The sequence below is a fragment of the Bos taurus genome, chromosome 8 (assembly GCF_002263795.3).
Source record: "Bos taurus isolate L1 Dominette 01449 registration number 42190680 breed Hereford chromosome 8, ARS-UCD2.0, whole genome shotgun sequence".
Classification (NCBI taxonomy): domain Eukaryota; kingdom Metazoa; phylum Chordata; class Mammalia; order Artiodactyla; family Bovidae; genus Bos; species Bos taurus.
Window position 1 is genome coordinate 61,185,887 of NC_037335.1, and position 8,519 is coordinate 61,194,405.

Sequence of the window (8,519 nt, forward strand, 5' to 3'; positions counted from 1 at the left end):
GGAGCCTGGCAGGCTACAGTCCACACGGTTGTAAAGAGTCAGGCACGACTTAGGGATGAAACAACGATGGAAACCACATGAGAAGAGTTGACTAAGGGCTCAGGGGTGATAGGAATGGTAAATGATTCTGAGGGGAGGAATTCACAGTGAAGTGTGGGGAGTGGGGCAAAGAGGCTGAGTAAGGTGGGCAAGCCTCTGCCACACCTTCCCTGAGACTGTCAGATTCTCTCCTTCCCATATGGAGTGGACCTATCAAAGGAAGAGATAGGAGAAAGGCTCTAGGACCAAGAAGAGAAACACAGGAAAGCCTAATTTCTATCAGTTTTCCATGTTTTGCCCTGGGAAAATCTACAGCATTCATTAAAAAACAAAAAACAGCCTGGAAAAAGAAAATAAAACAAACAAAATCCCACATCAGCCTGGTATGTTCCTCATGCATCTTAGGAAATGAAGCTCCAGCTGGTGGTTACCCCTCACTGCTCAGGCCACACAGCCCTGATCTCTCTCCTGTCTGTGGCCCTGTGTGTCTGAGATGGAATGCTGTGTCCAGTTCTCACAGTCAGGGCTCTACCTCTGGGACCCCAGCTCTTCTGGCAGTAAGTCACTCAGTTCCCTGATGACAGTAGCTTCTAAACTTCAGTGTGAAAGGAGTCATGTGCAGATCTTTGGGCCCCAACTCCAGAGAGCCTGATTTAGTGGTATGGGACTGAGCTTCAGACTGACTCAGGAAACACAGTCCCCAAGGAGAGCAATCTTAAGATTTGCAGTTGGCACCCACAGGAACATCTGAATTTCCTTCTGATCTCTGCAAGACTCTCTTTCCTGTTGAGCCCTTCTGGTTAAGCACAGGTCACTGCTGCCTGCTTCTGTGGGCTGCTCCATCTGCCTTATACACTCCATGAGTGAACATAGCAAGCTCTCAGTGGGCCCCACACTATGCCTTTGTCACACTATTGTAGCAGTTTGCCCTTTTGCTTTCTGTCCTGATAACAGGAACAGTGTCAAATGCTCATTTGTGAGTCAGGAGTGAATGAATGTGGTGAAGGGGAAATCCTCTGTGGACTGGGCCTCTGTGTTCCATAAGTCTAGGTCCTGCTATACCATATCCTAACAGTATGGCTTTACCTCTGTCCCTCAGTTTGTTACCCTATTAATCTCCCCATTGGGAGATTAATTGCCATTCACTCAGTCTACTTCTCAGGTCTGTTGTGAAGAAACTGGGCACTTGTTTCATGAAGTATTATTACAATGGGTTTAGATTCCCCAAGGCTGTTCAAAGAAAATGTTTTTTGGTTGGCTAAATATATTTCTCCTTTGGTAGAGGAGTGGATGGCCCAGTATTTGACAGGAGTGATGAGTGAAGGTTTGTATAGGAAGAAGCCGACAGTACTCATGTGTTGAAAAATTGTGCAGTTCTTTTCGAAGTATCCTTTACTGGCACTTCAAGAGAGAAAGCAAAGAACAAAAAATTCAACTCAAGCACATCTGAGAGCCATAGGTTAACAGCTGTCATGAAATTGCTGCTAAATTTCTGAAAAGACAGTGTTGGATGTAGAATTTCTGGGGGGATAAAAAACACAGCTGGGTGGAGCTGAAAAGGGAAGAAAACCTTAGATTCTAGATGGAAAATGAAAAGACATAATCCAGTCAATAATACATTAGTGAGGTGAACTCTACTGTACACACACACACACACACACACATATTCACATACGTATCTTATGCTTTATAGAAAAAATTTCATTCTGTGGGAAAGAAAATTCAGAAAAGATGAGACATAAGTCATGCATTCTATCTGATTCTCCACTAACCCCTAACCCCAGGAGTCCTCCAGTGGGCATTCTTTTCACAGAGAAGCCAAAAAAGGCCAGAACCTGTAAGATGGTACAACTAGGAGTTTATCAATTAATATATTATTAATTAAGTAATAAATTAGTAAATAATTCATTAATTGCACAGGGAATTGGGGTAGTGAGCCACATTACATTGTATGAGTTGTATTTAGTCTGGCTTCTCTCAGTTCAGTTGCTCAGTCGTGTCCGACTCTTTGTGACCCCATGAATTGTAGCACCCCAGGCCTCTCTGTCCATCACCAACTCCCGGAGTTCACTCAACCTCACGTCCATCGAGTCAGTGATGCCATCTAGCCATCTCATCCTCTGTCGTCCCCTTCTCCTCCTGTCCCCAATCCCTCCCAGCATCAGGGTCTTTTCCAATGAGTCAACTCTTCACATGAGGTGGTCAAAGTATTGGAGTTTCAGCTTTAGCATCATTTCTTCCAAAGAACACCCAGGACTGATCTCCTTCAGAATGGACTGGTTGGATCTCCTTGCAGTCCAAGGGACTCTCAAGAGTCTTCTCCAACACCACAGTTCAAAAGCATCAATTCTTTGGCGCTCAGCCTTCTTCACAGTCCAACTCTCACATCCGTACATGACCACTGGAAAAACCATAGCCTTGACTAGACGGACCTTTGTTGACAAAGTAATGTCTCTGCTTTTCAATATGCTATCTAGGTTGGTCATAACCCTCCTTCCAAGGAGTAAGCGTCTTTTAATTTCATGGCTGCAGTCACCATCTGCCGTGATTTTGGAGCCCCCAAAAATAAAGTCTGACACTGTTTCCACTGTTTCCCTATCTATTTCCCATGAAGTGATGGGACCAGATGCCATGATCTTCGTTTTCTGAATGTTGAGTTTTAAGCTAACTTTTTCACTCTCCTCTTTCACTTTCATCAAGAGGTGTTTTAGTTCCTCTTCACTTTCTGCCATAAAGGTGGTGTCATCTGCATATCTGAGGTTATTGATATTTCTCCCGGCAATCTTGATTCCAGCTTGTGCTTCTTCCAGCCCAGCATTTCTCATGATGTACTCTGCATAGAAGTTAAATAAGCAGGGTGACAATATACAGCCTTGACATACTCCTTTCTCAATTTGGAACCAGTCTGTTGTTCCACGTCCAGTTCTAACTGTTGCTTCCTGACCTGCATATAGGTTTCTCAAGAGGCAGGTCAGGTGGTCTGATATTCCCATTTCTTTCAGAATTTTCCACAGTTTATTGTGGTCCACACAGTCAAAGGCTTTGGCATAGTCAATAAAGCAGAAATAGATGTTTTTCTGGAACTCTCTTGCTTTTTCGATGATCCAGTGGATGTTGGCAATTTGATTTCTGGTTCCTCTGCCTTTTCTAAAACCAGCTTGAACATCTGGAAGTTCACAGTTCACATATTGCTGAAGCTTGGCTTGGAGAATTTTGAGCATTACTTTCCTAGCGTGTGAGATCAGTGCAATTGTGCAGTAATTTGAGCGTTCTTCCTCTCTATAGCACCCCAGTAAATAATCATTGAGCCTGAGCTTGAATAGCTCCAGGGACAGTGAGATTACTAGCCCCTTTTGAAATTGGTATTAGTGGAATGGCTGCCAGGAAGTCCTTTCCTTCATTGAACATGCAGTGGCCTCCATGCAGCATCTGTCCACTGGTCCTAGTTCTGCCCTTTTGTCCTCTGGTCCTAGTCGTGGCCCTCAGGAAAGAACAAACAAGGTGGTATAAACTTTTCTTGGAAAATATCTGCTTAGACAGTGCAGGGTATTAGGGAGAGGGTTTCAATGTCTCTTCTATGTGACTGGACAAGTAATCCCAGCTAGAAGTGGTGGTCTTGGGATGTCATCTGGGGTAAGTATATTCAGGAGTTAAGCAAGAGTGGGATTATGGACCTGAGAGTCTAATCTGCAGAACATTCTGGAATCCCATTCCCATAGCTGTGTTCCCATTGACTACAGATTCCACCCAAGTCTGTCTTTAAAAGGACAGTGTTACAACCACCACTATGAAAGCACTGTTCCTGTGATAGCCCTGGAAGACCATTGAATCCAGCAGCTTGCCCCTGTTTGACAGGTGGAAGCATTAAAGCCCAAAGAAAACAGAACTGACAAAGGTGCCATACTGAGTTAGAGGGAGAGGCAGGACTAATAAGCATAACTGACATTTCTTTAATGCTCACTGTTTACAGGTCACTGTGTTTCACATACATTGTCACTATGAGTTGGGTCCAGTCTGAACTCTGACGCTCAGAGACACAGAAACTTGCCCAGGATCACAGAGTTAGGAGATGGCAGAGCTGGAATTTGAAAGCCAGTTCTGAATTCACAGCCAAATTTCTTTTTTACAAATTTTAATTAATTAATTTTTTGTTGCGCTGGGTATTTGTTGCTACATGCAAGCCTTCTCTAGTTGCAGTGAGCAGGGCTACTCTCTAGTTGCAGTGCTTGGTCTTCTTCTTGCAGTGACTTCTCTTCCTGTGGAGCACAGGTTCTAGGCGCATGGGCTTCAGGTAGTTTCTGCTCGAGGGCTCTAGAGCATGGACTGAGTTGCTCCACAGCATGTGGAATCATCCTGGATGAAGGATTGAACCTGTGTCCCCTGCATTGGCAAGTGGATTCTTACCTACTGTACCACCAGGGAAGTTCCCAAAGCCAGATTTCTTAACTGCTAACACTACACCGCTTCCCTAGAACCCAGTCCTCCTCCCTCCCCCACTCACCCTCACCCAGATTCTACCCCTCTGCCACATTGACTCTTAAAAAGATGTACCTGGACACAGTTTTTGAGGGTTTGTAAAGTACTTTGGTGACTTTCTAACACTTTATCTCAGGGGATCCTAACAACACACCTGGGGGAAAGCCTGGGTAAAAATTTACACTACCATTTCACAAGGCAGGATCAGTTGGGGTCCCTTTGATCTGACTGGACCTTCTTCACCACTCTCTATCCATCTGAGTGGAAGCCTGGCAGGTTGAGAAATATATAAGGTAACAATGGGGAACCCAGGCCCCGTTGACAAGACAGAGAGGAACAGACATCTGAAACTGGCTGGGGAAACTTTTAATCCAAAAGAAAAAAAGAGTGCATTTTCTTTCTCTATATGTTTTAAGTAGAATAATGAGATAATCTTGGATTAAAAAAAAATCAACCCTACTGTTTATATTTTAATTTATTCTTAGAAGGGTAGGAAGGTCTAGAGGAAATGCAATATGCGGGTCTTATTTTATAATTTGTGATGGTAAGCCACATTTAATCCCTTTCTTCAGTGAAAGGATTTATGAAGGATACAACAAAATGTAACTATCTGTTGCTTTCATTGTATTTTTTCAAGATTTTTATTTAGTTCACAATGTTACAACAATAAAGGAAATTAAAAGGACAGAAAATTATCCATAATCCTACCATCCTAACAAATGAACTGCTCAGTGTTTCTCTTCTGTCCTGACTTACATGCTAGTTAAATTGACACAGGTAATTTATTAGTGTAGTTACCGCTTTGTATTCAGGTTTCTCACTTAACAGTTTATCATTATAATTCCACATTGTCTTCATAATTATCATTTAAAATAGCATTTTCATAATATTTCATAAAATAATTATTTTAATGGCTGCTTAATACCATTTTAAATGGATATGTCATTCCTTAGTATTGTGTATTTAGGAAGACTCAAATTTTCACTATCACAGATAATCCCAAAGTGCATGTCTTCATATCTCTCACTTTCTCTTTTTTTTTTTTTCAATCTCCTAAAATCCCCAGATCTAGATTTGCTAGGTCAGAGGGCCTTTGCATGGTTCTTGATACCTATGGGAAAATCACTTTGCAAAAGGCTTTTATAAATTTATTTTGCCTCCAATAATGGATGAGTGCTATAATTTCATACCATTCCCTTGCCTCAACTAAAGGAAATCTACTAACAAATGAAAGATGATGTGATAAGGAGCAATTTTATTTTACCCCTTAAATAAATCGTTTGACAAACCTGTCATCAGTTCTCTACTCTCTTATCTGTATTGCTGTCATAAATTAAATGTCTTTACCAAGAATGTGAGGAAAGCAGCAGAGCTATTTCTATACCCACTTTATAGCTGAGGAAACTGAGTCTCAATTCCTGGTTTTGCCCACGGATGCCCAGTGAGCCCCAGAAAATAAAGGATGCTCTTTATTTTCTTGGGCTCCAAAATCACTGCAGATGGTAACTGCAGCCATGAAATTAAAAGATGCTTGCTCCTTGGAAGAAAAGCTATGACCAACCTAGACAGCATATTAAAAAGCAGAGACATTACTTTACCGACAAAGGTCCATCTAGTCAAAGCTATGGTTTTTCCAGTATGCATGTATGGATGTGAGAGTTGGACTATAAAGAAAGCTGAGCTCTGAAGAATTGATGCTTTTGAACTGTGGGGTTGGAGAAGATTCTTGCGAGTGCCTTGGACTGCAAGGAGATCAAACCAGTCCATCCTAAAGGAAATCAGTCCTGAATATTCATTGGAAGGACTGATACTGAAGCTGAAGCTCCAATACTTTGGCCACTTGATGTGAAGAACGGACTCATTGGAAAAGACCCTGATGCTGAGAAAGATTGAAGGCAGGAGGAGAAGGGGTGACAAAGGATAAGACGGTTGGATGGTATCACCAACTCAATGGACATGAGTTTTAGCAAGCTCCAGGAGTTGGTGATGGACAGGGAAGCCTGGTGTGCTGCTGTCCATGGGGTCAAAAAGAGTTGGGCACAACTGAGAGACTGAACTGAACTGCCCAGTGAGTTAGTGGAAGTGCCGAGATTTTTGTGATATCATTATTTGTAGTGAATCAAAGTTTTGTGATTGGTTTCTTATAACTGCATGGCACATCCTGGGGTGTTTATTACTTCCTCGGGTTTTTGGAGAAGCTGGGAAAATATATCCACATCAAGTAAATTTGCAACTTTTTTTTCTCCTTTGGCTGTTTTGCGTGGCTTTCAGGAATCTTGGTAGCAGGAATCTCAGTTTCTGGACCAGACTGAGTCTTAACCACTGCACTTCCAGGGAAATCCCATATTTGTAATTTCTTTTTAAGCAAGCATCATAGACCTTCTTGCTTCCAACTGCTACTCAAAGCATGGGCTCACTTTGGGGGAGATCTTTGGTATATTCTTGCCAGAGAAACTCTGAACTTCAGAGCTTGAAGGAACATCAGAGATAATCTCATCCATTTGTCTTATTTTAGAGATGACAAAGCTGAGTCCCTGAGAGGAGAAAGGACTTGCTCAGGTTTATTCAGAGTTGGCAGCAGAGTCAGTATCCACCTCATTTTCTACCTTCTGGTTTAAAATGTTGCCTCAGCACATTAGTGGGTCCATTGTGTTTTCTGAGCTAGTAATACTGTGACTATTTCAGAGTCAAAACTATTTGGGAAACACTGGATACCTTATGTTTCTTTTGAAGCTCCATGGTGAAATAAGTCTGGTAATATCGAGTTAAAAAACAAGTTTATTAATTAAAAGTCTTTAGTACTCCAAATGACATTTGCTTTTATTTATTTATTTTGGTGGGATTTTTTAGGTGGTTTTTGAGCAAATATTTTTTTTTACTAGATCTTATGTATAAATTTAATATTTGTTATGTATTTTTCGACTCAGTACATACACATGGCTCAAATTTCAAAGGTACAAAAGGAATCTGAGGAAGAGCCTCTTCTTATCTGTTCCCTCAACCACTCAGGTCCCATCCCAATCTGGCAATCAGTGTTCCCAGAATACATCCAGAGGTAGTTCATCAGTGTACACTTAACAATATAGCTTGGTGTCACATGCTGGTACATAAAGAACTTTCCCATTGTTTGTTTCTGTAGCATGGTGTTCTGATCAATATTTGAATCTCCAACTGGAATATAGTCTCCACCCTCAAGGGCACACAGATTCCTGGAAAAAATGAGGTATCTTCATTATGATCCCTAAAAGAGGTAGGAATTGCTCACGAGAAACACACAAAGTGTGGTGGGCATGTGGAAGAAAGAAAAGATCCCTCTCAGGTAGGTGTGGTTTGGGGTAGGAGCTGTAACCTGGGAAGGTAACTGAGGCAGGAGAGTCTCAGCTGAGGGATAGCGCCAAGCTGTTACTCATCACACTGACCTTTGTTTTAAAGCAAAGAAGCCCTGGATATCTGTATCTGGCCAATATCAACATTTAGATGCTAGGCACAAAAGCTTCATTTTTATTAGCTATATTGGTTGCCCATATATCAGAACCAGTCTTAAAGTGGAATCAGACATGTATATCAGATATCATTTGGAGTAATGAGTGTATTTTCCTAATCTTTCCAACACCAACCTTACAACTCATCTCCAATAGCATGCATACTAATTAATTTGTTTTCCATATAGTAATAAGATTAACAACCTCGCATTTACACGGGGTACTGAGTCATGTTCAAATAAAACAAGTTCTAATGAGAAAAATTGGATGCGGCAGTAAATCATGTCCCACTTGGCATACAGGTTTATGTGTGTTTGTCTGTCTTTGTTACACGTATTTGTGTCAGGATTTCACTGTAAACAAGATGATTTCTTTCATGTTGGGTTAGTCTGGGTAAATTTGTTTAATGAACAACAAAGTCATTGTAAACACTGCACAAATCTGAGTGCCTTGCAGCTTGGCTAGGAATCTTTTAAGCTGCTGCTGCAAAACAAAAGGTGTCAACCAGGAAAACAATAGTGG